The sequence below is a fragment of the Erpetoichthys calabaricus genome, chromosome 12 (genome assembly GCF_900747795.2).
Source record: "Erpetoichthys calabaricus chromosome 12, fErpCal1.3, whole genome shotgun sequence".
In the NCBI taxonomy this organism is placed as follows: Eukaryota; Metazoa; Chordata; class Cladistia; order Polypteriformes; family Polypteridae; genus Erpetoichthys; species Erpetoichthys calabaricus.
This window is the reverse complement of record NC_041405.2, coordinates 32,541,319-32,557,422: the sequence shown is the minus strand read 5'-3', so window position 1 is coordinate 32,557,422 and position 16,104 is coordinate 32,541,319. Positions and strand designations below refer to the sequence as shown.

Below are 16,104 nucleotides of genomic sequence, written 5' to 3'. Positions count from 1 at the left end.
GCGTGAGGTGTCCTTCTTCTTAATGCTGCCTCCCCAGCACACCACCGCGTAGAAGAGGGCGCTCACCACAACCGTCTGATAGAACATCTGCAGCATCTTATTGCAGATGTTGAAGGACGCCAGCCTTCTAAGGAAGTATAACTGGCTCTGTCCTTTCTTACACAGAGCATCAGTATTGGCAGTCCAGTCTAATTTATCATCCAGCTGCACTCCCAGGTATTTATAGGTCTGCACCATCTGCACACAGTCACCTCTGATGATCACGGGGTCCATGAGAGGTCTGGGCCTCATAAAATCCACCACCAGCTCCTTGGTTTTGCTGGTGTTCAGGTGTAGTTGGTTTGAGTCGCACCATTTAACAAAGTCCTTGATTAGGTCCCTATACTCCTCCTCCTGCCCACTCCTGATGCAGCCCACGATAGCAGTGTCATCAGCGAACCTTTGCACGTGGCAGGACTCCGAGTTGTATTGGAAGTCCGATGTATATAGGCTGAACAGGACCGGAGAAAGTACAGTCCCTTGTGGCGCTCCTGTGTTGCTGACCACAATGTCAGACGTGCAGTTCCCGAGACGCACATACTGAGGTCTGTATTGATGTAATATCTCTGTTGGGGTGCCCAAATTTATGCACCTGTCTAATTTTGTTATGATGCATATTGCATATTTTCTGTTAATCCAATAAACTTAATGTCACTGCTGAAATACTACTGTTTCCATAAGGCATGTCATATATTAAAAGGAAGTTGCTACTTTGAAAGCTCAGCCAATGATAAACAAAAATGCAAAGAATTAAGAGGGGTTCCCAAACTTTTTCATACGACACTGTATGTGCAGCAAAGACGGTGGTGTAGTGTCCTTTCTGCTAATCTAACATAATCAGCATTTGTAGACAAACATTTTTTTCCAAGTTTGTGAATACTGCAATGCCTCTAAAGTCACATCCAAATTTCGTATCAAATTAAAAGCAAAGAAATAAAAGTGATTTGTTAATTTGCTGTCCTGTAATTTGGCCCTTCTCCCTTTCAGAGCCTCTGCTCACAATGGTCTGTGCATATCACTTGCTATAACAGACAAATTGGGTATGAAGGTTTATATCTGGAAAGTAAATGATGTGAATATATACCTGTCAAACAACGTTTACAACTTATATTGTGTTCATAAGAATATATGAACGCTTTGAAATCATTTCAGTTTTTCTGCCCACTGCCTCCTGATTCACTGATACGAGATTGATGCCAGCATTGAAAAGGAAAACACCGACACCGGTGTGTGGACGATGAATAAGGCAATTACGACGAAATATCGAGATGGTTTCGTCCTATTCTGCATCTAACCGTAAAATCTGTGCAAATCTCGCATCCATAAACGGCGCACTAACGCGCAAACCTTAACGACTGGCAGATCTGCTGCGCACGCGCGCTAATTATGCAGCTTGGGGTAATATACCCCAGTACTTGTGGTCTCCCGCCATCGCGGTTTGAGTTTATCAGCTCTTCTACATACGCCTAAGCAGGCCTGTGGTCAAGGAGGTGGGAAACCCGCAAAAACCTTTTTTTTCGTAGTGACTTCATGGCATTGCTTTAAACTTTTGTGGCGATTCATTATAAAGTTACTAACGGGAAGTCACTTCGGAAGTAAAGGGGAGGGGTGGGGACTGGTGCTGCTGGAAGTTTGTATCTCCTGGAGGTGAACCAATCTACCCCGGATACCTCGGCAGTAAGCCCGCCCTCATTCGTTCTATTGCTCTGCGTATTGGTTGCTCAAGTCTGACACATTGAGCTTGTTTTGTCCGTGGATGAGAGGGACGAGTGAAGAAAAAAAAAAAAAAACCTGGAAAAATTATCACGTGACTAGATGAGGGGGGCGGTGAGAGAAAAAAACACGCAAACAGGGTGCGCATGAATAACGCACGTTGAATATTTCTGCTAGAGGTGCGCTGTTCTAAGTGTAAGGTACGTTCCTCCGGATAGGGCGAGCGGAAAAGCGCCTCTCGTGGACCGGCCTCTGCGTTGACAGTGGCGCGAGGGCGGGCGGGGGCGTTGGTGGTGGTGGTGGTAAAGGGAAGGGGGGGTCGCGGTCACGCTGCCCACCCTGCACGCTTGAACGGGGCACGCGTGGAACTTGATCATTGTCGCGTGGCATTTTATTGGCATAACTCATCAGTGAAGTGGCATTTATTGAGACTTGGGAGGTCACCTAAAAAACTAAGAACATGTTATAGAGGGGTGGGGGTACATCAGAATTTACGGAATGCCACCTTCTCAAGCACTTATCAGCGGAGCCGTACGCTTGTTATGTTTGTGCCTTTTCAGTTTAGTAATACCTCTAATGATCCCGACGAATCCCGTAATTCCCAGCTGCGCATTCTACACCGCGGGATGACTGTGTGCTCCGAAAGTACCAAAGGCACGTGCGAACACCACTAACCCTGTCAGCTACTGCGATGCTTCGGATTCGAGCGTAGGTGGAGCGTAGCAAAGAAGCACTGTCCTTCTCGGATTGTGTTTATCCTACCTCTTCCATGATAACCTCCAGCGCTTTCATTTTCACAGAGGTGACTTTGTTATTGTTAGGAATAAGGGGTCATTAGCCTTTTCCTGTCCTTGGGTAACAGAGCTTGTTAAAATATGGCCAGACTTCTTGTTGGTAGGGTGGGTTAATATGAGCAGCATTAACAGTTAATCATAACACAGCATGAAATCATACATCCATCCATCTTCCTTCCAAACCGGGTTACCCAGGGCAGGTTTGTGGGGCAGCTGGAGCCAATCCCAGCAATTATAGGGTGCAAGGAAGGAACAGTTCTTGGACAATGTGCCTGTCCATCAAAGGGTGAACACACACAAAGATCTTATTAGCAGCATTACCTAACCCTAATGTCGTTGTGACCACCATAATGACAAATCATTACAAGTATGCATTTTTTGTTTCTCCTGCTGAAATCTAATGTGTTGTCCACAGCACCATACCAGCCTTAGGTGCAAATGTGGCCTTCACAATTAGTTATATAGTTACAACTTAGGTTATTGTTATAATAATTGTTTGTTATTCATTAGTTAGATGCCCTAGTGCAGCGGTGCCCAACCTTTTTTTCTTTCCCGTACCCCTTGATTAGGCTTTACATTTATGAGTACTCCCTCTCTTCATTACCCCCACCCATTCCTCAAAAAAGTTGTTTTGTTTTTTAATTTTCTTAGGTTACTTAATAATAAAATGACTGAAATTAACCTAATGACATTTATAGGCTTTTATTTTTGATTTTACATTTTACAATTTATTTCAGTTTTTTATAATAGCAACCAAACATAAGATCAAAACAAATAATAACAGCATTAAAATAATTTTTACCCACATTAACTTATGATGAAAGCACATAACAATTATTCATCTTGATATACAAGTCTTCCAAAGTGGCTCTTAATAATTTTAATGCGATCCTTGAGCTGGTTTCATGGATCCGAATTTTTTAAAATCAGGTTCAAATGAAGACAGATATAACCTCAAATCAGGAGCTGCATCAAGCTTATTGTGATATTTATTCTTAATATATGCATAAGACGAGAATGCGCTTTCGACAAGCTCTTCCGTGAATGAAAATCCATATCTCAAGTATTCAACAGAATATTTTCTCTTCTTTAGTGGAGCACTGATGTTTTGTGTTTTTTTTTTTTTAATAGTGTTAACTTTATCTCTTGCAAGAACAGGCCTATCAGTCACTGCACCCTGGTCCCCTTGCGCTTGTAAATCATCAGACTGCTTCATTGTACTTGCAGCTGCTGAATCAGCAGGTTGAACTTCAATGCTAACTGCAGCTCTGTTTAAGAGTTCCAGTTTTCAACCACTTACCCATGTTGGGGCACAAAACAATATCAATAGAACGTCACTCAAAACAGTAAATAATAGCTAAACACTTCAAATTAAGCCCTCATAAAAAAGGAACGAGATAGGCCTATTAATACACGTTACTCACTTGACGCCCAATCGAACACTAAAGTGATGGACTGCTTTCAATCACAGTGACAGTTTTGGCAAAGAGGAGGAGGACACTTGTGCAATCGCGTGATACGACTAGTGATGGGCGGGTCTAGTGACAACTTTCACACAAGTCTGTCTTTGTAAACCAAAACTCTATAACTTTGTTTTTGTGTTTTTATTTTAAATCCTTTTTTTTGGTGTTTTCTGCCATTACCAATATTATTTTCGCGTACCCCTAACCGGTCTGCCGCATACCCCTGGGTACCGCTGCCCTAGTGTGATCATTATAGGCTTATAACCTGTTAGATTTTGTGAGCAGCAGCAGTTCCCAATAATTTTTATATCTTGTAGTTAACTTGTAAAATTTCTGAAATCTCACCAACAGAGTCAGACCTTCAACAGACGGATTTAATAAGTGTCAATCAATAGTTCAAGATTCTTGTAGGGCCCCATGTCCCTAACTGAACACATGTACACCCCAGCAGCAGCAGCATCCTATTCTGTTTGCCTAAGGTTAATTGATCAAATTTTAAAAGTTGGGTATGCTGTATCAGGATCTTGAGATTATTGTGGGTTAAATCATCAGATTCCAGAGGTTTTGATCATTAGGGTCAGGTTCTAGTTGATCATGTGTGGATGCCCTAACCCAGTATTTCTTTGTGGGTCACGACTTCCTATCCATATTACTGACCGAGAATGGTAAACCGGATGGCATGGACGCAGGTACACGGCAATGGGACCATGAGACGTACTGCGCAGGCGCGTACAGCGCACGTCTCATACACCGCAAGCGAAGTCGTATCCACTGCGCACGAAGGAGTCACGGCCCAAAAACGAAAGAGCTCAACTGACATGAATGAGAAATGAAGCAACAACGTGCCCATAGCTAACAACTACCGACACGGCCACACAAAAAAGAGGATTCTGCGCTGCAGCCCAGATTCAAACGGAAGAGGCTACGGAGGCCCCACAGGTCCACACACCGCCATATTGTGAGTGGCGCTACTGCAGAGTGAAGGTGCAGGCGTCACCGCCATATTGTGAGTGGCACTGCTGCGGAGTGAAGTTAGGAATAATGTGCTGTTTGGGATTGTACAAACCGCTGAACGCGTTACACCAAATTCAAATACAATACAGCTCAACGATACAAACACGAGCCCACCTGGATAAGATCAATGAACGCAGGCGCCTACAACGCACATCTGAAACTGCCAAAGCAATGCAGGCACGGGTTCAAAACGAATGAGCTCGACTGACAGATATACAAACACGTGCCCACATGGATACAATCAATGAACGCAGGCGCCTACAACACGCGTCTGAAATGCCGCGGGCAAAGCGAGCACGGCTCCAAAACGAACGAGCTCGGCTAATGTATTTCAGGATACCCAACGCCGGGGCTAGGCGAGCGAAGCCCCCTTGTTCCCTATAAATGAAATGATTCAACTTTATTGTCATTGTATACGTACAAAGATGGTAGTGCATCGCGGTGGGTCACACATTGGGTTACGTGATCGGCATTGCTGTGCAATTGATTTCTGAACTCCTCTGATACTCTCAGTTCACCAAGGGGTAGACGTGGCTCTCTAAGACACTTACATGTAAAAAAGGTGGGCTGCAATATCAGAAAGGTTGAGAAACACTGCACTAACCAATATCAGAAATGTTTGCAGTAGTACCAGAATGTCCTTAAGGTGGTTTCAAGTTGATTTCAGCTGTTCTTGTATTGCCAGCTTAGTCTGCTAAGTGGTTGCATTTCTGAAATATTGGAATTAACTTCAAATCATCTTTTTGTTAACTTGTCACGTTTCATAAATACAAACTTAAGGTTGTAGCAAATTTGCATTGAGGTATTACCTGTTTCAGTTTTAGATGTTTTTAGTGATGTGCACCAGGTTCTGGTATGGTCATTGCAGATTACTAATTGGATTGATTTCTAACCTCTTGATACCAGCATTGGATCATTTTGGGTTATTTTCACATTTCATAAAGCTTGCCAGCAGCTGCATGACTGCCTTAGGCTATTAACTGATCTTGTTTGTTATGTTTAATTTGTAGTCTCAGGTCCTAACGTGATCATCTCCCATTACTTTGTGAAATTTATTTATACTTGCTAAGAATCATTAGGACCTACTTTGATTAACTTAGATTTCATATTTTTGTTTCCTCTTGGAACAAATCTGTTAGTAAATTAGTATGTGGTTTGTTGACGTTAAAGATTGGTAGCTTGTCTGCTTTATCAGCTGTAGTACATGAAACTGACCTAAGAATGGGTCGTTTTTTGTTTGCATTACATTGTTTCAGAATTTTCCTGGAATAAACCATAACATTTTAGTGTATGCTTGGTGTGTGGGTGTGTTTGTGTGTGTCCTGCGGTGGGTTGGCACCCTGCCCGGGATTGGTTCTTGCCTTGTGCCCTGTGTTGGCTGGGATTGGCTCCAGTAGACCCCCGTGACCCTATGTTCGGATTCAGCGGGTTGGAAAATGGATGGATGGATTTTACGTCACAGTTTGTACTTGCTGTGTAGGAACCTGTGCCACACTGGAAAAGCCATAGTGAGGGTGTTGTGATGTAATGGTTATTGATAACTTTCAGCCCATGTTGACATGAAGATGACAACATTGTGTTCAAAACATTATTTCTTATGATTTAGACGATTTTTAAAATGTATTTTATAGTTTTTTTTTTTTTTTCTGGGGCTCTTTTTTGTTTTGGGTGATTGGAATGTGTGAGATCAGTTCTGCATGTGTATTTTGTACCTATTAAGTCTCATTTTACCGTAGTGCCATTTTGGTTGTCCTGTCATCAGAATGCAACTGTCCATTATTAGGTGATACGGCCCCTGAAGTTGTGTGACGTAACCTTAGCAGCACTGCAAATCCCTTAGCATCTAAGATTTTTGGATATTCAAAAGAGTGTTTACAAGTGATTTAGGGCACATCTAGTTTGCAAAATTAGCTATTTTCATTTTGACTTTGAGTGTAAATGTCAATCAGAAGCACCAAATGCTAGGAAGACACCTCGTTACTAACTGAACAGATATAATAAATTCTTATCATAGTGTCAGTCTTAGTTTAATTGGCCAGTTTTTAAAAGTTGGGTAAGTTGTATCAGGTTCTCATGTGATTATCATGTTTGAACTGATGAAATTCTAGAAGTGTTGTTCAGCAGCGTCCAGTTCTAGTTGATCACGTCAGGAAGCCCTAACCAGTATCAGACTACAGATATTTTGACTACATGTTTTGCTAGTGTTCTGTCTTTGGTACTACTTTATTTAAATTTGCTGGCTAATGACTGCCTTGACATGACACTTACCTTTCATCTCCTGCTCATTTTGTTGCACTGGCAATTTAGAGTCTTGGTTCAAGAAATAAATTGAGTGACCCCAAAAAGACAAAGTTTTTTAGGGATCTAAGACATACCCAGAAGAAGGTGGGGAAAGTGAAATAAAAAGGTGGAGAAGTAGTAAAACAAGTGCAAGATTTAACTACTTGACCCTCACCCAAAAGAAAGAAAGAGATGAGAGACACCAGCAAAAAGGAAATAACCCCCCCCCCCCTTATTTTTTTTGTTTTTAATTTTTGGAGAAATGATAAAATGATTAATAACATTACAGAGTCAATCACAGGCCCATCATGCTTATTCTAAGATAGTAGTAATGAGTTCATGTCATGTTAAAAACAGTTTTGTACAGTACATATCCTTTAAGAGAGAATTTGACTTCTTCTCATTTGAGATGATAAAGAAGGTGGATTAGGATTCTTCCAGTTGATCTGGATAAATTTTAATCTGGAATTATGTTAATTCTGTGTATTCCCAAAACATATGGCCTAGAGGTGCTAGAGCTAGACAGTAACACTCGCTGGTTGGGTCTTGCCTTGGGTACATTTTGGAAAATTTTAAACCAGATCAATGTGAACTGTATAAGAATTTTGGATTGCTTGGCACATATAAAACTGGAGTGTATTCTATGTATGGCTGAGTTCCACTACTTTTCTGAGATGCTAATTGAAAGGTCTCCTTCCCACCATTCTCTAGGATCTTTGAAGGGTAGGTTAATTAACATCTTTTTATATACTATTAAAATCTTGTCAATGTCCTCAAGACTAACCAGTATGGCTTCTGTGATTGTTATGGGCGCAAGATGTGGAATGTTGAGTAGGTTTCTTTTAAAAAAATATCCATATGGGAAAAGAAGTGTGTAACAAGGAGGTTAAATCTGGAGCATAATTGTTCATAAGATGCAAATACAATTTCTGTATAAAGATCTCTAAATGTCTTAATCCAAAGCGATTTCCATGGGTTAAACACTTCTCTGAGTATGTCAGAGAAGATTGAAAAAAAAGATTATTATTATTTTGTATAGGAGGAACAGATAAGAGCTTCTCTACCTTAACATATGTCCTGCATTGGTTCCATATTTTAAGTAATTGGTGGATGACTGGGTTGCTGGTGAACTGACGATAGTTAATATTGAGTGGAGCACATTGAATCTCATTTTGCTTTGTGCTTTTAATTTTTTTTACATTTTTCCTTTGCTTTTATTCTACATAATTTCAATTAAATGGTTGTATCAGGTATGTCATTAATATATACTGTATTTGATTAACAGAATGCTATGGTTTTCAAAAATACAATATTTAAAAAAGATAATTAACCTCTTCATTTCAACAGTTTGTTTATCTAGATGCAGGAACAGTTAGGAACTCAGGCAGAAGTTCATGAGGCATAAGGAATTTGTACAACTAAAAAAACATAAATCCTGCAACCGTCATTGTTTTCTTAATTCATTGTTGACTGATATTCGATTTGCAGCTCCAAACATACAGTGGTGTGAAAAACTATTTGCCCCCTTCCTGATTTCTTATTCTTTTGCATGTTTGTCATACAAAATGTTTCTGATCATCAAACACATTTAACCATTAGTCAAATATAACACAAGTAAACACAAAATGCAGTTTGTAAATGGTGGTTTTTATTATTTAGGGAGAAAAAAAAATCCAAACCTACATGGCCCTGTGTGAAAAAGTAATTGCCCCCTGAACCTAATAACTGGTTGGGCCACCCTTAGCAGCAATAACTGCAATCAAGCGTTTGCGATAACTTGCAATGAGTCTTTTACAGCGCTCTGGAGGAATTTTGGCCCACTCATCTTTGCAAAATTGTTGTAATTCAGCTTTATTTGAGGGTTTTCTAGCATGAACCGCCTTTTTAAGGTCATGCCATAGCATCTCAATTGGATTCAGGTCAGGACTTTGACTAGGCCACTCCAAAGTCTTCATTTTGTTTTTCTTCAGCCATTCAGAGGTGGATTTGCTGGTGTGTTTTGGGTCATTGTCCTGTTGCAGCACCCAAGATCGCTTCAGCTTGAGTTGACGAACAGATGGCCGGACATTCTCCTTCAGGATTTTTTGGTAGACAGTAGAATTCATGGTTCCATCTATCACAGCAAGCCTTCCAGGTCCTGAAGCAGCAAAACAACCCCAGACCATCACACTACCACCACCATATTTTACTGTTGGTATAATGTTCTTTTTCTGAAATGCTGTGTTCCTTTTACGCCAGATGTAACGGGACATTTGCCTTCCAAAAAGTTCAACTTTTGACTCATCAGTCCACAAGGTATTTTCCCAAAAGTCTTGGCAATCATTGAGATGTTTCTTAGCAAAATTGAGATGAGCCCTAATGTTCTTTTTGCTTAACAGTGGTTTGCGTCTTGGAAATCTGCCATGCAGGCCGTTTTTGCCCAGTCTCTTTCTTATGGTGGAGTCGTGAACACTGACCTTAATTGAGGCAAGTGAGGCCTGCAGTTCTTTAGACGTTGTCCTGGGGTCTTTTGTGACCTCTCGGATGAGTCGTCTCTGCGCTCTTGGGGTAATTTTGGTCAGCCGGCCACTCCTGGGAAGGTTCACCACTGTTCCATGTTTTTGCCATTTGTGGATAATGGCACTCACTGTGGTTCGCTGGAGTCCCAAAGCTTTAGAAATGGCTTTATAACCTTTACCAGACTGATAGATCTCAATTACTTCTGTTCTCATTTGTTCCTGAATTTCTTTGGATCTTGGCATGATGTCTATCTTTTGAGGTGCTTTTGGTCTACTTCTCCGTGTCAGACAGCTCCTGTTTAAGTGATTTCTTGATTGAAACAGGTGTGGCAGTAATCAGGCCTGGGGGTGGCTACGGAAATTGAACTCAGGTGTGATACACCACAGTTAGGTTATTTTTTAACAAGGGGGCAATTACTTTTTCACACAGGGCCATGTAGGTTTGGATTTTTTTTCTCCCTAAATAATAAACACCATCATTTAAAAACTGCATTTTGTGTTTACTTGTGTTATATTTGACTAATGGTTAAATGTGTTTGATGATCAGAAACATTTTGTGTGACAAACATGCAGAAGAATAAGAAATCAGGAAGGGGGCAAATAGTTTTTCACACCACTGTATGCTTCTGACACTTCTAAAGTGGCTTACTTTATAACTCTGTTAGATGATAAATCATTTAAACTGGCTTTTTCCCAGTATGATGGACATCATTCTAGTGGTTACTCCCTGGAATTTTGTTTGATGGACTTTAAGAAGTAGCAGTAGCAGTAGCAGTAAACAGACCAGTAGAATTAAACCTGGGTAATTGGAGTATAAGCGACTGTATCATAACATTACAAGTCGTAGCTGTAGATGTAGGATTGGAGGAATAAACTCCTTGTTTAAGAAGAGACTTGACTCTCAGATTATGGACGAACTAATCAGTCATTATGGCGGGACCACTCTGGAGGAGGTTATTGATTTGACTTTGATGACAGGTACTAGCATAAAGGAGAGAAAGTTGGAATGTAAAACCTCACCATAAATAATTTAGGAAAATAAAGATTTCATATTAAAAGTGGAAGTGGGTAAAACTAATGTAACAGCAAAAGAATGACAAAGAAGACTAACAAAACATCTCTGTTTCAATTGTGGGAATTCAGATCATATTGGTTTTGGAGCAGTAGGAAACTTTATAAGTCCCTAAAACATAAACCCTGTCTAAATATCTACATTGTATCCATGGAAGATAATCTGTTAGGGGTTGGAGCTTTAGAGGACATGACACATCCCTTACTGATCCAAACAAGTGCAATAAGTGCTCTTCCTACATAATTAACTACCTTATTTGTTATCTCTACCTCTTATTGTTTTTGGATATCAGTGGCTGGAAGAGCATAATCCACTTATTGACTGGAAGCAAAGATATTGTTTGGTGGAGTGCTTTGTGGCAGTTAAAATTCTTGAAGGTTATTTATTGAATAATTGCCTTCATTGTCATTGCCATGTGAACATACAAAAAATTTATTATCTCTTAAAAACAAAAACTATACATCATACACTCCATTTCCACTCACATACACACACATTGGTTATAAAATAATGTGAGTAATAAATAAATAAATTAGTCAAGTAATAAAGTGCTTATGAAATGATTGCACAATAGTAAATCAATAATACCACACATAAAATGAAATTATTGTAATGACGTAAAGGATAGTGGTTGTAAGTTTAGTTCTTTTATGACTGTTGGATAAAAACTGTTCCTTAGTGTGGAAGTGCGGTTCTTCAAGGCTCTGTAGCTGGCCGTAATAAAAACAAGTGATGGACAAGATGAGAATTATCCTTAACAATACTACGGGCTCTGCTCAGGCAGTGAGACCCATAGATATCCTTCAAGGTAGGCAGAGGGAGTCCAGTAATCTTCTGAGCCATGTTAATAACTCCCTGTAAAGCTGCTTTGCCTGCTGATGCACAATTTCCATACCAGACCATTATACAGTATATCTGTATGCTTTCTATTGAGTAGTGGTAGAAAGACTCCAGTAACTTTGTAGAAACGTTGCTCTGAGGTGAGCCTTCCTAACCAAAATCGTTGAATTTACAGTCCACTTAACATCTTCACTGATATGAATACCCAAGAACTTGAAACTAGTGACCCTCTCCACTTCTTATCCCCTCATTTTCAATGGCAGGAGCTCAGTCTGGTACAGTCTAAAATCTGTAATAAACTCCTTTGTCTTTTTGATGTTCAAAGACAAATTTTTATCCGCACACCATTCACTCAACTTGTAGACCTCATCCCTGTGGGCCATCTCATTACTGTCAGAGATAATCCTCCCACCACCGTTCTGTCATCTGCAAATTTTTTCAGCATATTTGTGGAGTGAACAGGTATGCAGTCATATGTAAACAGTGAGTAGTGGAGGGGACACAGCCTTGAGGTGCTCCGATGCTGAGAGTCAGGCTGGAGGAGATGTAGGGCCCCAGTCTCACTGTCTGCAGTCGGTTACAGGAAAAATCATTAATCCAATGCCATCATTTGATTGCTGAAACTCAAGTCCAGCAACTTCCTCACCAACCTGTTGGGGACAGTATTGTTGAATACACTGCTGTAGTCAACAAAATGTGTCCTGGTATACATCCCCTTCTGCTCCAAATGGGTCAATACAGTGTGAAGAGCTGTGTTTATGGCATCCTCTGTAGATCTGTTTGACCTGAAAGCATACTGGTGCTGATCTATGGTTGGTAAAAGACTGGATTTAATGTGTTTCAGAACTAGCCTGTCAAAGCACTTAAATATAATAGGTGTCAATGCAACTGGTCTGTAGTCATTCTGGGACTTGATGTTCATCTGGTTAGGCACTGGGATGATGGTGGCAGTTTTTAGACAGGCTGGTACAATAGCACATGCTAGGGAGAAGTTAAAGATGTTAGTAAAAATCTCTGCCAACTGGTTGGGCAAAGAAGCAATTCAGTTCCTCATCAAGTAGGGCCTGTCCGTAGATCTCTTCCATTTTTAAAGTTAGTTATCTGCTGAATACCCTGCCACATATGAGTCGGTTCCCTGGATTTAAAGTGATATTTAGTCTTCTCCCTATATGCGGCCTTAGCTCTTTTTATACCTCTTTTGAGGTTATGTCTGACAACCCTGTACATGCCTCTGGTGCCAAATCTGTAGGCTACACTGCAGTCTTTCAGGAGAACCTGGACCTCCTTTGTCATCCATGGTGTCCTGTTTGGGAATACATGGACATTTTTGTTAATGGTAACATTTTCAATCCAGTTCCTGGTATACAACAGTACAGTTAATGTATATTCCTCTGCATCCTTAGTGAAAAACAGACTCCAGTCAGTGTGTTGAAAGCAGTCCTGCAATTGTTGATATGCTCCTGCTGGCCAGGTTTTGATTGTTGTATTAATGATTTGTTGTTTCCTAATAATAGGACAGTAAGCTGGAATTAAAACAGGTGATCAGACTATCCAAGACGTGGAAAGGGTATGGCTCTGTATCCTTTGGGGACATTTAAATATATACTATCTAATGTGTTTCCTCTCTGGTTGAGTATTTAACACGTTCTGTTGTTTGTTTATTATTGATAGCATGCAGTCAAGCACTGTATTAATTAATGATAGCCTCCGGTGGAATATACATGGCTATAATAACAACAACAGAAATCTCCTGAGGTATATAAAAAGCAGCTAACTACCAAAAACGCCACATCAGGCAGACAGCGGTTATCAAAAATAATGGTATGTGTAGACCAGTTATTGTTTGTGTAAACATACAGATTACCTCCACAGCCCTTACCAGATTCTTTGTTTATATCACTGCGGTGAGTTGATCGGCTTGTTAGTTCGAAAGCTGAGTCTGGTACTCCTGGATGTAGTCAGTTCTCCGTGATAAGCATCATGCAACTGTTTTGCATAGGTGACCGTGATGATGAACAAAGTCTGAGCTCATCCAATTTGTTGTTCAGAAACCTGACGTTTGAGAGAAAGAGACTGGGGAGCAGTGGCCTATGTGGATTCCTCCTCTGCCGAGCTAAAATGCCGGCTCAGCATCGTCCTTTTGCTTCCCACTCTGTCCACAGCCTCCGTTCGTCTTCTTCTTGGTATGATGATCCATGGGGATCCCGGTGCACTAGTAATCTCTACTGGTATTTGGTAAGTATGATGAAAATCTCCAATAGCGTACTCTTTTCTTGACAACCTGATGCAAATCAATAACTCCAGAGTGTAACGAATCAGATTCGATGCTCCTGTGCTGATTTCCCAAGACATGATTAAAAGCAACAACAAAATACATTTCCATTTAAGAGAGCTTCCAGCCACAGTGTCTGAACATGCTGCCATATCTATCCATATATACTCAGCCCCATTCAGTTAGGGCCAATTTATTGCCCTTCTGTTGCAGTTACTTTTAAGACACCTTTAACAAACATAAATGTAAATAAGATTAGTCAGAAATAATTATCCGTTACCATTACTGTTTTCACTTCTCAATCAAGTTAACAGGTCCACTGTCTTCACCAAATTAGACTTACTGAGTGCATAAAACTAATTATGATTAAAAATTATGACGAATGAAAGACAGCATTCAAACCCATTATGGATCATTACGAATATAAAGTAATGTAGTATGAATTGACAAATGCTCTGGCAAATAATATCTTTTGTGATCTATTGGGCATCTCAGTATTAGAGTATATTGATGACGTATTAATTTATTTGTGGAAAGTCACTTGAAACGTGTTTGGGAGGTATTGTCATGACTTAGACAGACTCATTTATTTGCAAAACTGAAGAAGTGTAAAATTCTAGAAGGATTGTTTGATTCTCCTGAGGTATAAAATATCATGCAGCAAGCCAAGTATTTATAATAGTAATGTTTCTTTGGTCCTAAATTGGTTACCTCTTGGCAGTGTTAAACAAGTACTGTATAATGATTTTTGGGTTTTGCAAATTACTGTCACTTCTTGAAAGATTTCAGCTCCATTATTTCGCCATCACCTTTTTAACTTAAAAAAGATACATAAATATTTAGTCATGTCTGCAAAGGCTTAAAAATAATTAAATAAATTTAAATTATGCCGTAATTCTTCAACTACATGTATTATTTGTTATCCATATCCAGTAAGAAATTTGTGGTGGAAATAAATATTTCCAGTATTGAGATTGGGGCCGTTCTTTCTTGAAAGTTAGACAAATCTGAAAATCTCCATCCTTGTGCCTTTTACTCTCACCTTTGCCTAAAACACTCCTACGTTGGATATTGGCCATTACTTGCTGTGAAATTAGCATTAGAAGGTAGAGTGGAAGCACAGGCTGGAATTGGTTCAATTTCTGTTTACAGTATTCCCAGGTTATGATATCATACTGTGTTTTTGAATGATTAAAACTCAAGGGGCTTTGTTTGTTCTTTAGCACCTTTAATTTTTATTAACAATAAGAATGGGAAAGCTGATTTGTTGTTGTGAAGGTCTGACACTGCATACATCTAATGAGAACCCAGAAAACACACTGTCCCTGAAAAGTTTTTGCCCATCACTTTCTAATTAGTCCTACAGAATTAATCAAGAAAATCACTGAAGGTATTCCCAACCCTGTCCCTGAACAGGTGCCTGTAGTGATAGGGCAAATAAAGCAAGTAAAGTAAAATTTAGATCATCCTAGAATCAAGCAGACTACAGAACTAATGAAAAGATAACTTTTGGTGGAAAAGTATGTTGGAATATATCCACTATTATGTAATGGTATGTGAGGTATGCCCAAACCAGCTACAAGTCTTACATGACTATTACAACCGTTTTATGTCATGAATAGACTTTGGGTGTCCATTTGTATGTGCTTCATCACTGATACATCTCCATTGCAATATGTTAGAACAATATTAGTTGTTGCAGACTTGATTTTTCAAGTCACTTCATGCCTTTAAGGAAACTTTCTACAGTCAAAGGTTTAGCAGACACCTTTATTGGAGAAAGCTTTAGATTTGATACCTTTGGCGGTACATTTTTTGGCAGAGTTTCTTTTAAGGTTGTGTCACACACGTAAACTAGTTAGGGAAGACCTAGAAGATGGAAGCATCTGCCAAATGGATTGTAAGAGAAAGAAAGCTCCTGAGTTGAGAGCTGGGCACAAGGTGCAGCTCATCATGGGATAACTGTCTCCTAGTTATATTGGGCTATGTACCATCTTGAAGAAAGTCAAGCCTGTGTTTTATAAATTGACACCTCCTATATATTTTAAAATGCACTCTATTATCCATATTTCATGATTGAAGCCAGACCTTTCTACTCCTTTCCATTAGTTAATCCTAC

The 16,104-nt window shown here is 39.8% G+C and overlaps 1 protein-coding gene across 1 annotated transcript in view; it reads left to right on the top strand.

The window, feature by feature from the left end:
* The first annotated feature begins 1,766 nt into the window (after nucleotides 1-1,766).
* tcf20 (transcription factor 20) overlaps nucleotides 1,767-16,104 on the top strand; it is a 272,899-nt gene continuing 258,561 nt past the window's right edge. Inside the window, exon 1 of the mRNA XM_051934357.1 lies at nucleotides 1,767-1,952. The gene's annotated coding sequence lies outside the window, so the exon portion shown is untranslated. The remainder of the gene's footprint in view (nucleotides 1,953-16,104) is intronic.